The sequence below is a fragment of the Podarcis liolepis genome (assembly GCF_965112155.1).
Source record: "Podarcis liolepis genome assembly, chromosome: 11".
Classification (NCBI taxonomy): Eukaryota; Metazoa; Chordata; class Lepidosauria; order Squamata; family Lacertidae; genus Podarcis; species Podarcis liolepis.
In genome coordinates, this window is record NC_139565.1 from 47,349,092 (window position 1) to 47,365,332 (window position 16,241).

General features: G+C 44.0%; 1 long non-coding RNA gene across 1 annotated transcript in view; it reads left to right on the forward strand.

Annotated features, from left to right (window-relative positions):
- Positions 1 to 4,002: 4,002 nt before the first annotated feature.
- Positions 4,003 to 16,241, forward strand: part of LOC310689087 — a 28,231-nt gene continuing 15,992 nt past the window's right edge. The window contains exons 1-2 of the long non-coding RNA XR_014517299.1: positions 4,003 to 4,331; positions 8,706 to 8,935. This is a non-coding gene — a long non-coding RNA (uncharacterized lncRNA). The remainder of the gene's footprint in view (positions 4,332 to 8,705; positions 8,936 to 16,241) is intronic.

Sequence of the window (16,241 nt, forward strand, 5' to 3'; positions counted from 1 at the left end):
GTCCATGGGACTCTCAAGAGTCTCCTCCAACACCATAGTCCCTTGCTATATGTTGAAAGCTGAGCATGGCAATATTATTTGTACCTGCAGAAGGAAGGGGTAGTGGGCAGGAGGCAGGAGGGCTTATCTGGAAATCATACGTAAGCTGTTCTGACCTTTTCAAATGAAGGGTCTGTGATAAACTGATACTTAAGAAATTATATGGGCCTCTTCCAGATGGCTCCTGCAGAGAGCAAAAGGAACTTTGACAAGCTCAGTCTCCATATACAAAGTGCTTTGCTGGATCTGACCATGGCCTGTTTGGTCCAACTTAAATGGGCTTTCAGCAGCTCATACCTGTCCATTTCTTTCCCAAATCCATTAATTCTCATGGTTGAAAAGCATTATGGTGTACTTATCTGGTTCACTTTCCTTAAATGCTACAATCCCTTTTCAGGATCTAATTATTAAACTTAATAGCATAAGAAGAGTCTTGCTAGATCAGACCACAGCCCTACCTAGCCTGTTTTTGCAGCAGCCAACAAGCCAGGTGCCTATGGGAAGCCTGTTAGCAGGGCATGAGTGCAAACAACATTGAAGCATATGCTATAAATTAGGGCTGACTCCCAGTGAAATAGCAAACTTGTTTCAGGACTATTACAAATTACATATAACAAATCCTATTTTGGAACAAACTGTGAACCTAAAGGGAACTTCCCTTCACCCATAATATTTGAAGGCCTCTTACAGATAGGTAGCTTCAGTACTTTAGAATATCAGTTTCATGCAACATGTACTATTAGCTCCCATTCAGAGACAGTAAAAAAAGGGAGAGGGTCAACACCCAAAAAAGTGAAAAAGTAAGGTGAACCTCAAGCAGATGCCAAAGAAGAATCCATTTATTCATTTAAAATACTTACATCTTTTGGTTTTAACACATCACATACAAGAATGCATGCATGCATTTGTTTATTCATTTAAAGTACTTATATATTCCTGTTTTGCACACCCACCAACTCCACCAACAGCTAATAATTATAAGATAATTATAAAACTACCAGGTGGTACCAGCTGGTGCCTGCCATCACATCATCTTGTGACCAGCCTGGCCAGAACTAAACATGGTCAGGCAGGAAGTGATGGTCAGCAGCATTCTGGTCTCCCCTGCAGCAACATAAAGAGCTGGTGAGTTGAAGTTCTGTTAGAAAGGCTGGAACTTGGAAGCTCCTCCCACAATGAGGAGCAAAACAGGAAAGGAACTAGCCAAGCAAAAGCCACTCTAAACTGTGAGTTGCCCTCGTCTAATTACCGGGTGGCAAGCCAGAAAGGCAGGAGGAACTAATTGGAGGAGTCCTGGGGTGAGAGGTTTTCAGGGAGTAGGGGAAAGTGCCAGTAAACAAGGTATGTGATGATGAAGAAGAAGAGTTTGGATTTGATATCCTGCTTTATCACTACCCTAGGAGTCTCGAAGCGGCTAACAATCTCCTTTCCCTTCCTCCCCCACAACAAACACTCTGTGAGGTGAGTGGGGCTGAGAGACTTCAAAGAAGTGTGACTAGCCCAAGGTCACCCAGCAGCTGCATGTGGAGGAACGGGGAAGCGAACCCGGTTCACCAGATTACGAGTCCACCACTCTTAACCACTACATCACACTGAGCAGAATGCTCAGGCCTCTTGCTCAGGGATTAGGGACTCGCCATGTTTCCTCTGAAGTCAAGAGGTAGCTGTGGGGCTCTGAGGATGCCTAACTCTGTTAGGAAACTCCCTCTCCTCTGGGCTGAGAAAAAAAGAAGAAAACCAAAAGCTGGAAACTGCATCTGGGGTTCCCAATCTTTTTGGGCTTGGGGGCACATTAGGAAACTTGTTAGCACCACAAAGTACCCATTTTAAACCAATGAAGCAGGAGATTAGAGAATGCAGCATATATGTGATCTAGTCTTTCTCTCTCTCTCTCTAGTCTTTCTCTCCAGCTGCTTCTGGAGTGTCTCAAAGAGCCTTCAATGGGCTCAGGTTAGGCTGGCAGCAATCCTGCTCCTGGAAGGATGGGAGTCCCCTCTTCCTCTTGTGGCACATCACATCAAGTTTCAAACCATGGTGCACCCTGCTTGTGGGACTGGAGCTGCTTGCTGTACCATGAAGGAGTATTTGGCTTCCAGTTGACTAAGCTGGAGACGCTAAGTGTGAATGTGCACAAGCTAAATGGGGGTTGGCTAGTCTCCACGTATTTTGTCAGTCATGCTGGTTTCATCCTGCCTTGTTTGTTTTGCTTTTGTGAACAACCCTACAACCCTATGAATCATATCTGTTGAGTCCGGACCTAACAAATGACTACAGTTTGCAGTCTAATTATAAGTTATTTAGAAAAGCAGCAGCTGGGTGTTTTTGCTTTTTTCCAGACTGGTTGACTGGAACCAGGAAATCAAGTCCCTTTCCTATCACCACAAGAAGAGCCTTTTGCTTATTCAGGATGAACTTGAAGGGGGCAGTTGGTTGGCTTCCACCACTGCCCACTGCATGATTTAGTGCAAAACAGGGCAGGGATGGGGAACCTGTGGAGCTCTGTTGGTTGCTAGACTAAAACTTCCACCATCCCTGACCACTGGCTATGACGGCTGGGGCTGATGGGAACTGGAGTCCAACAGCATCTGAAGGACCACATGTTCCTACTGCTGCATTAGGAAGAGTGAGGCAGCCAGCTGAGGTGGCAGGTGCTGGGTGTGGGGTGGGGGGAGGCAACAGAGGAGAAAACTCTTCACCCCAGTTGTTCTTCCTAAGCTTCCCAGCCCATTCACCTCTGTTGAACTGTCCATGTCACATGACCTGTCCTGTGTCACCTAGATTTCAGATTTGGTGGAACAAGCTGGCCTTTCTCAAGTGTTGGAATATAATTCAGCTGCCAGAGTGGTTAGTGCCTTTGCAAGCAGGAAACATCCTTTGCCTCAGGTAGCAAAATGTCTTGGACGGCAGCAAGAGCTGTAAAACTACTTGCCCAATAAAACTTTGTTTGGACAAACCGGGCTCGTTGTGTAGTTCACAAATCTCAGGTACACTACATCAGCTTTCTTGCCACCCTAAACATCCTCCAAGTGGTGTTCCAGGAGTTACATGGCTATTTTCTGACATTATTTTCACTGTTAGGAAAAACAGTGCATTTTCCAGAATGCACAACCCATGGCACATGCCAGAGACTTGCAGATTTGAAATACAGGCCTCATTGGCAGAAGCTGCCAGCCTTAGGGAAAGGGTCATGGCTCAGCGGTAGAGCATACAAAAGGTTCAATCCTCAGCATCTTCAAGTGCAGCTGGGAGAAATCTCTGTTTGAAGCCTGCTGGTCAGTTTAGACAATGCTGAGCTAAATGGATGAAAGGGTAAAGGGACCCCTGACCATTAGGTCCAGTCGTGACCGACTCTGGGGTTGCGGCACTCATCTCGCTTTATTGGCCGAGGGAGCTGGCGTGCAACTTCCAGGTCATGTGGCCAGCATGACTAAGCCGCTTCTGGCGAACTAGAGCAGCGCACGGAAATGCCGTTTACCTTCCCACCAGACCTATTTATCTACTTGCACTTTGACGTGCTTTCGAACTGCTAGGTTGGCAGGAGCAGGGACCGAGCAATGGGAGCTCACTCCGTTGCGGGGATTCGAACCGCCAACCTTCTGATCAGCAAGCCTTAGGCTCTGCAGTTTAACCCACAGCGCCACCCGCGTCCCTAAATGGACGAATGCCCTGGGTCAATACAAGACAGGTCCCTATATTCCTAAGTGTGAATAAGATCAGTCTGCGTGACTTGACACAGTTGCACTCGCAACTCATGCCATCTTCTCATCCTTCCCCTTTAAGCCATCCATAACTTTGGCCACACCCTGCCATGAGTACATGAATCGGAACTCCAGTTCCTGTGGCAGCCATCCACCCCATATGCTCACCACATGCTTGGCTGTCAATACCCTTCATATACAGGAGTCGTCGTCGTCCCCATTACATGGAGGCTATATTTCTGGAACCCCACAACCATAAGCAAAAATTGCGCAAGTGAGGCGCACCCTCTAAAAAGCCTGTTTTTTCTTGCTCTCCAGCTCTCTCTTCCACTCTTTCTCCACGCAACTCTCTCTTCAACTAGTGTTGAAGCTCTGGGGACTGTTGGAGGATGGAGGACTTGCAGAAAACCTGCTGAATTTCATTAAAAGAAAAAAATGTGATGAACTTGGAGTTTTTTTCTGCTCGGTCAAAATTTCCCTAGAATTTTGCAGATAAACTAAAGGAAGATTGGTGACATTCTTCAGGAGAATGGGAAGGTTGCAGACCTTAAAACTGCTGTTGAATCCTGCTAAATTTGGAGTCATATCATACAGGTAACATACCTTAAGAATTATTTGGGGGGGGGGAAGCTTTTCATTTCAGCACGTCCTATTTTGGGAAAAGCTTGTATTCTTTGGAATTGTTTGCAGATTTTCGCTCTTGCACCCAGATCACATGATTTCTCTTCAACAGGACAAGGCAGAGCTCATTTGTGAGGAAATGAAACTTGAGATTTCTCAAAGCATTTGGGGGTGGGTAATCTAGCAGTGTTTTAAGGTGGTTTTTCTTTGCGTTGGCAATGCACCAACCTTACATATTTCCCCTGAATTTATTTCTATTAGCAAAGTCAACACAAGATCTTTCCCTAATGGATTTTCTTAGTCCAAGAATGTGCATCTTGGTGAATGATGTGCTTAATTGTTCACTTTAGAAGAAGGAGCTATGGAGAGTTGTCCATGTTGTGCTAAATTTCTTCTTGTTTTTTTAAACAGATTAGTTTTACACCAATTAAACAAGAAGAACACAAAGAAATTTCACCCATCATTCACTACAGCAAATAACATAATAAATATTAATTTCACTTCAGCATTAATAATAATAATAATATTTGCAAATTGCACTATAATAAAGAACAACAATAACAGAACAAACAGGTACAGATCTCTCATGTGTTGTGACAGTATAGGATTGGAAAGAAGTGATAAGCATTGAGATCAGATAAAGAATAAGTAAAACAGCTGTCTGATATGGCCCCCCAAAACCCACTGTGGGTAGTGGGAGGTCATGAACTCTCAAGAAAAGTACTTATGAAAGTCAGGAACGGAAACCATATTGTGTCAAATTGTTTCCTTGATCGGGTGGGGGAAATAGATACAGGGGAATGTTACATTGCAAGAATAGCTGCTTTTTACTCAGTCAGATCATCAATCCTTCCAACCTGATACTATCTACCAAGACTGGCAACAGTTCCCTGAGGTCTCAGACCATCCAAAGACATCTTTCACTCAAAGACACTCAAGGAGGGTACAAAGCAGGGCTGGAGACAGGGTGGTCTGAGTCCCTTGAGGGCTGCATTTGGTTCCTGAGTCTGATATTGCCTATCCATGCACCAACACCTCCGCTAAGCTAAGCAGTTGGCTCCTTACCTCTCTCGCCCTGACCTAGCCACTGTGATCCACGTGACGGTCACCTCCAGACTGGATTATTGTAACTGGCTGTACATGGGCTGCCCTTGAGACTGACCCAGAAACTCCAGCGGGTGCAGAATGCCGTGGTGAGACTCCTCCCTGGATCCTCACTGCAGGATCACATTCACCCAGTGCTATACCAGCTGCACTGGCTCCCAGTGGAGTACAGGATCAGGTTTAAGGTGCTGGTTTTAACCTTTAAAGCCCTATATGGCCTAGGACCCTCATACCTATGGGACCGCCTCTCCTGGTATGTCCCACGGAGGACCTTACAGTCTTCAAGCAAAACATCTTGGAGGTCCCAGGCCACAGAGAGGTTAGGCTGGCCTCAACCAGAGCCAGGGCTTTTTTGGCTGTGGCTCCAATCTGGTGGAACGCTCTGTCACAAGAGACTAGGGCCCTGCGGGACTTGACATCTTTCCGCAGGGCCTGCAAGACGGAGCTGTTCCACCAGGCCTTTGGCCAGGGCACAGCCTGACCCCCTCCTTTGGCAATCCTCGCAGAACTCTAGCCCAATGGTTGCCATTAATTTGATTTGAACTGATTTTAGAATGAACTGATTTTAGAATGTTGTATCATTTTACTGTTGTTAGCTGCTCTGAGCCTGGCTTCGGCTGGGGAGGGCGCGATATAAATAATTTATTATTATTATTATTATTATTATTATTATTATTATTATTATTATTATTAACACAGCACTCCTAACAAACTACAATTCCCACAGGGAGTTCACCATTTTCGTGTCTGCTTCAGGCAGCAAAATGCCTTGGGTCAGCCCTATCCAGAGATGCCAAGGGCTGACCTTTGAACTCTTTGCATGCAAACCATCTGTTCTTCTGCTGATCTGTTCTACTGCTGTTCTACTACTAATCGTACTGCCTTCTGTGCCAAATTTCAAATACTGGAAACTTTTCTGTTCTGCCAGGCCTATGCAGGCAATTAAGAGCTCGTCCTTCCAACAGTGGTTTATTGATGTTTGTGTTTAACTTTTCAGCTTTTGAATTGTTTTAAACTTTTGAACGCTTTGCTATTGTGTGGTTTTTAATCTTTTTAAATCTTGTAAACCACTTTGATATATATTTTTATGATTTAGCAGTCATAGAAATATTTTTTAAAAAATAAATAAGTAAGAAAATTTTATGAAATTGTTTCACAAAGGCATGTGGAATGTAATTATCAGTTTCAGCATTCTTCTTTCACCGGCCAAATGTTGGAAGAATAAGAATCATAGAATCATAGAATCATAGCGTTGGAATAGACCACAAGGGCCATCGAGTCCAACCCCCTGCCAAGCAGGAAACACCATCAGAGCACTCCTGACATATGGTTGTCAAGCCTCTGCTTAAAGACCTCCAGAGAAGGAGACTCCACCACACTCCTTGGCAGCAAATTCCACTGTCGAACAGCTCTTACTGTCAGGAAGTTCTTCCTAATGTTTAGGTGGAATCTTCTTTCTTGTAGTTTGGATCCATTGCTCCGTGCCCGCTTCTCTGGAGCAGCAGAAAACAACCTTTCTCCCTCCTCTATATGACATCCTTTTATGTATTTGAACATGGCTATCGTATCACCCCTTAACCTCCTCTTCTCCAGGCTAAACATGCCCAGCTCCCTTAGCTGTTCCTCATAAGGCATCGTTTCCAAGCCTTTGACCATTTTGGTTGCCCTCCTCTGGACACGTTCCAGTATGTCAGTGTCCTTCTTGAACTGTGGTAGCCAGAACTGGACACAGTACTCCAGGTGAGGTCTGACCAGAGCAGAATACAGTGGCACTATTACTTCCCTTGATCTAGATGCTATACTCCTATTGATGCAGCCCAGAATTGCATTGGCTTTTTTAGCTTTTTAGCTTTTTAGCATATTTCTTCAGCAGAGCACTAGCTCTGCTGAAGAAATATGAAAGGAAGGGAAGAAACTCTTCATGCCACTCTGGATTCTTCAGAAAGAGAGAAAGGATTATATGTTGCTTAATAGATGTGTGTGTGTGTGGTGTGTGTTGTTGTTGTTTTACAAGTTCTCTTGTAAGGCACTGTCTTGAAGGTACACACATACAACTGTGCGATGTCGATGGAAATCTGGTTTGTCAAAGGCCAGTTTTAAAAGGGAAGTGACCGATAAAGAGGGAAGGATGAAAGAAGAGACAAAATGTACAACATATAAACTCATTTTCTGTGTGCTTAAAAAACACACAGAGAGAGGACCCTAAAGGAACTCTCAGCATCAAAGCCATAAGGAAAAAGGTAAAGCAGAGAAAACAACGAGGTCAAAAAGTATTGAACCATACTGTGTGCCCTGATGGAACTCAACAGATATCAAAATGTTTTAAAGGGGGATATGTTTAAAAATAGAAAGAAGCTGGCTGCCAAGAAAAGTATGAGGGGCAATAATAATAATATTTGATTATTACAAAGAGTCAAAAATGATGTTTGGGACTATTTGGAGTCAACATTCAAGCTGTACACAAGTGGAAAACTGGTTCTCTAGCTATTAGCTTTGCTCTGCTCAAGCAAAAAGAAAGTTGATTAATCCTTGCTGAAATTCAAGGTTCTGCTTAAGAAGGAATTTTCAGAGGCATATTAGTCAGTTTGCAACTAGGGCACCGCCTGCAGTATACATTTAATGAAGTCATGGCTTTGTTTGTTAAGGGTGCCAAAGTTGTTACAAGTTCCTGGTATTCCTGCCCCACAAAGCTACAGTTTCCAGTGGTCCCTGGGAAGAAGGACTGACTTTTAAACAGTCCTGAGAATTGTAGCTCTGTTAAGGGAAATAGGGTCTTCCTAGCAACTCTCATCACCCCTAAGAAACTACTTCCCAGGGAGACACCATGGCTGTTGAAGCTGCTTTAAATGTATAGTGCCATATACCTTTCATAGACTAGAGCCTATTTCCTCAGATGTATGATATTATGAGGTCAGCTTATTATTTTTATATGGATAGCCTGTGCAGGGAAGCAAAGATTGAAATTCCGGTCATAGAATGACCACCAATATCCAGGTGGAACACAGACAACTCTGAAATGTTGTCTGATACACCTCTGTGGTATGGCTGTTGTTTGCGACTTTATCCCTAACCAGACTCAGACCTGCTTAGCTTCAGCAAGGAGTTGACACCCACTGTCTTCAGACTATACCCTGCTGGCTGTCATAGTCTTCAGAAGATGGTTTCTGTTTATCTGCTTGCCTTTTTTATAAATAGAACTTGCCACGGTTCCTTCCTTTTTGTTCTCCTTTCATCCTGACTTAGAAAATCAGTACGTTGCCTACCCTTTAATCTTGTGGGTATTTGATACAGTCGTATACACAGCACTGCATTGTGGGGGACAGAAGATACCAGCCGCAAGTCTACCTTTGTAAGTCCTGCTGGCATTCCTCCCAGTCTGTCCACTGTCATAACTGCTGGACCACCCAATAAGTCCCTGAGGAGGGGGCTTGTAAGCCCAATGGAGACCCTTTGCCCTGGAGCCAGCACTGAAGGCACTGTGTGAAAGTGAACACTTCATTATGCCAGTCCCCAAAATAAAAGCCTCACAGATATGTCCATAGATCAGGAGAGGGGCCTTCAGAACCAAAGATACAATAAGTTTAATGCTACCTGAAACAAAGAACATTAAGGTGTAGATCTAGCAACAATAGCACATTTGCCAACAGCTGCAATGATCTTCCTTGCCAGAAGCTGGAAAAAGAACAGCACTCCAGATTTGGCAGACTTTGGACCACAGTAATAATGATCCAATTAACGTATTAAAAAAGGGCCAGTGTCGGAAACTTGAATAAGTTCATGGAAAAAATGGTCACTTTTATAATGCTCTGGAATGACAATTAGTGGGGCAATATTCAACCTTATGGAGCATTTCTATGCTCATTTTAATTTTTGTCTCCTTTTCTTCGTACAGAAAGCTTCTCTATTTTCATTGCGAAAATTGCAAGACGTTGAAATTGATTGTGGAGAATTAACTAACAGGGTGACTTTGAGCCTATGCTGAGCCCAGGAATTTCTTTTCACTTACACAAAAACGCACTCCTAATTCTCACTACCACCAGCAGCTGTGTTAATCTTAGTAGCCTAATTTAGAAAAAAATGAAGCCTTCTCATTGTTTTGTTTTTTTAAAGAAAAGACAAGAGTCAGAATCCTTGCTGATCACTCAGAGATGCTGCGCCAACCTTGTCTTAGAAGTTTACGGTTAAACATAACCTAAAAAGGAGGGCATGAACCCTAATGCAAATTAAATTATAACTCGAAATGGCAGGGTATAATCTTAAGTACAAAACAGTATACTCTTAAAAACAAGGGCACTGTCATTTCCTGTCATGGAGAACCTCAACTAAATACAGCCTAACCAGCAAAAGTGCTTGGGTAAGTTACTGAGTTGCCAAGAGAGGTTTAACGTGGGAGCAGGCCAGCTATTCAGTGTTTTCCCAGACAGCCCGTTGGTAAGAACTTAAGAGAATTCTGGTAGATGAGGCCAGTAGCCCGTCTGGTCCAAAATCCTGTTCTCACACTGGCCAACCAGATGTCTGTGGGAAACCTGTTAGCGGGACATAAGGGCAATAGCATCCTGTCTCCAACAGTAGATACAGAACATAGCCATTCATGGCTAGTAGCCATTTATAACCTTGCCCTCCATCAATTTGTCTCATCCTCTTTTAAAACCATCCAAGTTGCTTGCCAACTGTGAGAGCAAGCTCCACAGTTAATGCACAGCATTAAAAGTACTTTCTTTTGTCTATCTTGAATCTTCCAATGTTCAACTTTGTTGGATTTCCATATGAGTTCTAGTGTAATGAAAGAGGAGGAAGCTGGAGCAGTATACAGTGGTACCTCAGGTTATATACACTTCAGGTTACAGACTCCACTAACCCAGAAAGAGTACCTTGGGTTAAGAACTGTGCTTCAGGATGAGAACAGAAATTATGTGGCGGCAGTGTGGCGGCAGCAGGAGGCCCCATTAGCTAAAGTGGTACCTCAGGTTAAGAACAGTTTCAGGTTAAGAACGGACCTCCGGAACGAATTAAGTTCTTAACCCACTGCAATCATGCACTTTGGACCGGCACAACCTCAAAGCCCCCATGCACCCCACTCCTCACAATTTATTGACAAGAGCTTCTTTGTAAGCAGAGCCCCAGCAGAGTTTTCAGAGGTTTCCTGCTCCCAGAAGACAGCTTCTTCCAGAGTCCCTGGTTAAGGGTAGAACTCTTCTCCCACACGGTTCAAAGTAACAAAGTTTTAATTGTCTCCAGACAAGAGAGAAAGCTAAACGCTATCTGCTATACACAGTTCTGGTCTTTGAAGTGAAGATACATATGGGAAACACTGGCCTGCGAGTGCTCCAGTTGGAGAACAGCCTTTACCAAAGGTGTTATGGGCTTTGAAGACACTCAAATTCAGGACGCAAGGGAGAAACATGCTAGGAGGAAGGCATGCTTGGCAAATCCACACCGTGACCAACTCCCGCCCAGAAACCAATGTCCCCACTGAGGAATGATGTGTTGATCCATAATTGGCCTTCACAGTCACTTACGGACTCATTGTTAAAACTGTGTTTATGGAAGACAATCTTACTCGGCTATGAGTGATCGCCAAAGAAGAAGAACAGATCCACTAAGACTATCACCATGCTTGCTAATGCCACTGAATGAAACCTACAGCCTCTTCCCCTGACTCTGACAGATTCAGAGTCAGATAGCATCAGGATTTGCAGCAGGACTTAATGAAAGAGATGTCCTAGAGATCATTGTGCCCATCTCTACATGGAAGGGTGAATGACTCAGCAAGTCATACACGCGATCTCTCTGGTGTTGCTATGGCAACACAGTGTACCTGGCACCTTTCTCTCAGAACATCCAGATGTGAGAGCAAACATGCTCCTCAAAGCATGAGACCAAGCACTGTGCAATTTAATCCATTATTCGCATTACACTATTCTGTGAGCCACCCTGAGATCTTATGATGAAGGGCGGTAAATAAGTCCAATAAAATAAAAATACTAAAATATAATAAAAATACACCAACAAAGCAATGTGAGACCAGTCACCTAGATATGGAGTGACTTCACTGGCCTGCAGCGATGTAAGTCCACTCTATTGGCCAACCTGTGGCCCTCCAGGTATCACTGAACAACTCCCAACATCCCTGGACTGTTGGCCAACCCAGCAACATCTGGAGGGCTGCAGGCCTAGCCACTTGTTCGTTCCCTTTCTTAGGCCTCTGTCCTGAATTCTCCACAATGTGATAAAAGAAAAAGAAAATGGCAGAGAGGGGAAATGCCTTCTTGTATGCAGCTGAGGTGTCTCAAGGGACATGTTTAGTTCAAAGTCAGGATAGAGGAATTAATGTAGGAATTGTTACGTGTGTGGAGAAAGTGTGAGTGGATGGGTCAGAAGGAGCTGTACTGAAGTGGAATTATGTGGTGGTGGGGAAACTGCCTGGTGTGCTTCTCAAATAATATCAATCTTAAGTCCAGCCTTACCATTTATGGCCTCATGACAAATTGTATCGTGTAAACATAATTGAGGCTTGTTAATACTAAGGAAGAGGACCCATTTATCATACACAGGCTGTTGGCAGTGGAAGACTAAATTGCACATGATATATCAAAAGAAGGCATGTAAATAGTTGCTTCTTTCTTTTTGGTAATTGATGAATAATAAATTTACTTCAGCAATATGCCTGACTTCAGTTGGAGATGATGAATCATCTATTATATATCAGGCAGGGGAGGGGGTGGATTTTGGAAAGGCAAATTCAAGGCTTTGGGGGGTCCTTAAGGCTTTGGGGGATCGTTTAGGTCCCAGGTAGCAATGGGCTCACCTCACTCTGAACTTTCCCCACATCTACTGTTTTGTACCCAAATAGTAGTGGAAATGATGAGGAAGAGGATTCCTATTGAAGCTTCTCTTAGGGCACTAGAAACTATTTCAACTATTTCAACCATCCTGAGCTCCAGGAACCTTGGAAAAGGTAGCTTCCACTATTCCTGATATCCCTAGCAGACACACTAGAAATCATTTGATATTGTTTTTGGCAGCCCTTGCATATATAGATATTAGGAGCCATGAAACTATATCTTCCATGGAGATATATATCATCTCTTGGAGCCCAAGAGATGCCCTGTAATGTGAGCAGAAACTAAAGTGATTTAGAAATGGTTGTATGGAGGGAATGAGGGAATGAGTCCCAAGCAAGGGAAGGAAACGAAGGAGATCTGACCAGTTTCAGTTTTGTATACAGTTGGTAGCTGCACAGTGCCAAGCAAAGGTTGTTCCTTCTGATCCGGTCTCTGTGAATCATTTGTAATCTTGCAAATCCTACACATGCCCTGCTGGGAGGTGTTGCTGGCAGCAGATAGGTAAAAGGCAGTGTTGTGGGAGGGTGTGGAAAGGCTTAGCTAGGAATGAGGCTGAGCTTAAAGGAGTCAACTGAGATCCTATCAGTTTGAATAGTTGAGTGAGGCTCATTCCAAATCAAGCTGGGGAAGCTCACCTTGTAAAGACAGTCGACTTGCAACTCGCATGCAATTAACTTGACAATCGCAACATTACGTGCAGCTACAACCGCACACATTAAACACACACAAGGTGGAGAGCTTCAGGGCTCTTTGTGGTGAGAGCTTTTAAGCTCTCCATATTGCTTATTGGGTTTTGAGAGTCTCTAGGGCTCTGGGAAGCTCTTGCAAGACCTTGTGGAGCTCTCCAAGATTTCTCAAGACCCTCTCAAAGCCTGGTAAGCAAGGTGGAGAGCTTAAAAGCTATCTGCCTTGCATTGGGGGCAGGGGGGCCAATAAACTAGTGGAAGGGGGGCAGCTAAGCCCTGCCCTACCTAATCAGTCACAAGACATGGCGCCCACACACCATTTGAATGACAATGCCAATCCACTGGGGGGGGGCTAAAAGGGGGGGGTAAAAAGACCTCAGTACCTAGGAGTTGGCTCCTATGATTGGGGGCAAGGCCTTTTGGTGTGCTGGCTTTGGAAATGTTACGGTAAAATCTGGGTGCGGGGCTACTCTGCCACCCAGCTCGTTGGACTAGGTCCGCGGGTCCCTGCGGAAGAAAATGAGCTCAGCCGGAGACAGGAGCAAACTGCAGAAGATCCAAGTTTATTGCACAACAGGTTCAAGGCGAGATTGAACAGCGAGAAAGGGGTGACATGAACTTTTGAAATTTCCCTCCATGTCCCAGAATACAGTGCAAAATACATCCCAGTTACATCATGAATACATTAAGAAGAGGTTGGGTTACACAGATTACATCATGAATACATTAAGAAGAGGTTGGATTACACAGATTACATCATGAATACATTAAGAAAAGGTTGGGTCACACAGGATTAACATATGGAGGAGGGAGGGGGAAATAGAGCTGGAGATATGCGCAGATAAGCACATCCTGAGTACCTGATGAGAAGACAATGGTCCATGTATGCATGGTCCGCCACCTGGCCTTGCCCGGAGGAAAGGCTTGGCAGAGTGATTTGACAGGATTAGGGTCTTGACACCTTGCTTGAGGGATTATGGAGGACAGGGGAGGTGTCATGGAGTCCTAGAGAAATTGAGCAAATTGGCACGTTGATTTTCTATGAATTTTATAGATTTTAGTCCCTTTTGACATTGACAATTGGAAATAAATGGATATATTGTAGCGAAGAAGGAGGTGAAGAAGACATGCCCCCACCCTTCTGTATCAGAAATGTAGGGATGCTCATGCAGGGTGAATCCGGATTTGTTCTGACTACATGTGATGTCAGGTTTATGCACAATCCCCAGAATGTAACTCCCACAGAAGCTGCAAAATGACTGGAACTTGAAAATGAATTTGTTGTACGCAGAGAAGGTTGAAGAAAATCTTCATAACAAATGTGGTCAGCTTAAAGGTTTGCATATGAGATTCGTGCATCTAATGAAGTACGTGCTTGCTTTTCAAAGCTCTTTAACACAATACCAATGTGTTAGTCTTCAATGGTAGCCTCCCTAATAGCCTGGAATTGTGCTGTGTCTACTAGGGTTTGTGAGGAAAGAAAATGGTGATTGGGCCTCTGAGAAGGGAAAGCTGCCTGCAGCAGCAAAGACAAAGAAGAAGAGTTTGGATTTGATATCCTGCTTTATCACTACCCGAAGGAGTCTCAAAGCGGCTAACATTCTCCTTTCCCTTCCTCCCCCACAACAAACACTCTGCGAGATGAATGGGGCTGAGAGACTTCAAAGAAGTGTGACTAGCCCAAGGTCACCCAGCAGCTGCATGTGGAGGAGCAGTGAATCGAACCCGGTTCACCAGATTACGAATCTATCGCTCTTAACCACTACACCACACTGGCCATTGCCATTTTTCAATGGACACACACACACACACAAACACACACACACACACACAGAGCATGTGGTGAATTCATTCCAAAATGGCCTCCTGTTTTGAGTCCTGACTTTTTGCCTACACCCCGCCATAAGCTGGAATTCTAATTTCAGTCATTTTTTTTATCTCAGTCCTAGAATATATAGACCAGGAATAGCCAACATGGAACTGAACTACTTCTCCCTCATTCCTAACCATTGGCTATGCTGGTTGGAGCTGATGATATTTCAATATCTGAAGGGCACGAGGTTAGCTACCCCTCATATAGACCAAATATGGCACATTTTGACATACGATGTGTGGAGAATTAAGAACAACAGCCCAAGCAGAGGGAGTGTAAACACTGGAAGTTTTGTAAAAGACACCAGGAAGACCACATTGGGACAGGGTGTACAACTGTGGTCAACCATTTTCAGGAAGGTGATGGCAAACGAACTGGCTCACAGAAAACCATTTAAAGTGTCCAGACGGAATAAAAAGAGGAGACTTAATATTGTTTAGTCTGGCAAAATGTAAGCCGAAGGTGGACACTCACAGTCTCCGTAAATAGAGCTATGGTAGGAACATCAAGTAGAGTGAGGAAAAAACCTCCTTATATTAAAGGACAATTGTTGGCATGAGGGCAAATGCAGATAAACAGGAAATGAGTAAATTTAGACTGGAAATTTAGAATTCCTTTACCTTTTAGGGGAATGGAAGCCTTGAATAGGTTGCCAGAAGGAGTGTCTTGGTAACAAATCTCACTTATTTGGAGACGAAGTGTGATTATTTTACAGAAGGTGTAGTGCGATGTGATTGACAAAATTGTTAAGACATACTGTATATATATAATTTCTGGTCAGCGGTTACTCAGATTCACTGTCTACATTTATAACTACTTTATAAATAATTGATAGATAGTTGTTCAGGGCTTACACTAATGTACCTTGGGTTATGCCTGGTAGCCAGTGCAGCTTCTGAAGAATTTATGTTGCATGTTTCTACAGTGAGGCATCAGACAACATTCTGGTGGCTGCATTCTGCAAAAGCTGCAGTAGGGTAATGTAGTAGTCTAGCAGGGCAGTTACTGTATTGGCCCGAATATAAGCTGCACCCGAGTATAAGCAGCACCCTTAAAATTGGAGGGGGGGGAGAAAGAAATAAAAAATACCTGAATATAAGCCACTCCATTCCTCACAGCTATGGGGGACTGCACATGAGGCAGGGGCCGCTTTGCCACGCTCCTGGTACTGTTTGCCCTGTACTCCTGGCTACATACTGTAAGGTGGCAGATATAAGCCACACTTTAACTTTACACAATCGGAATTTGGGGGAAAAGTGAGGCTTATATTCAGGCCAATATGGTACTAGAGTATTGATTACTGTGAACAGGAAGCACCACAGCTGGCAAATCAGCTGTGAAAGGACCTTAAGAAACAACATTGGATCCATGAATA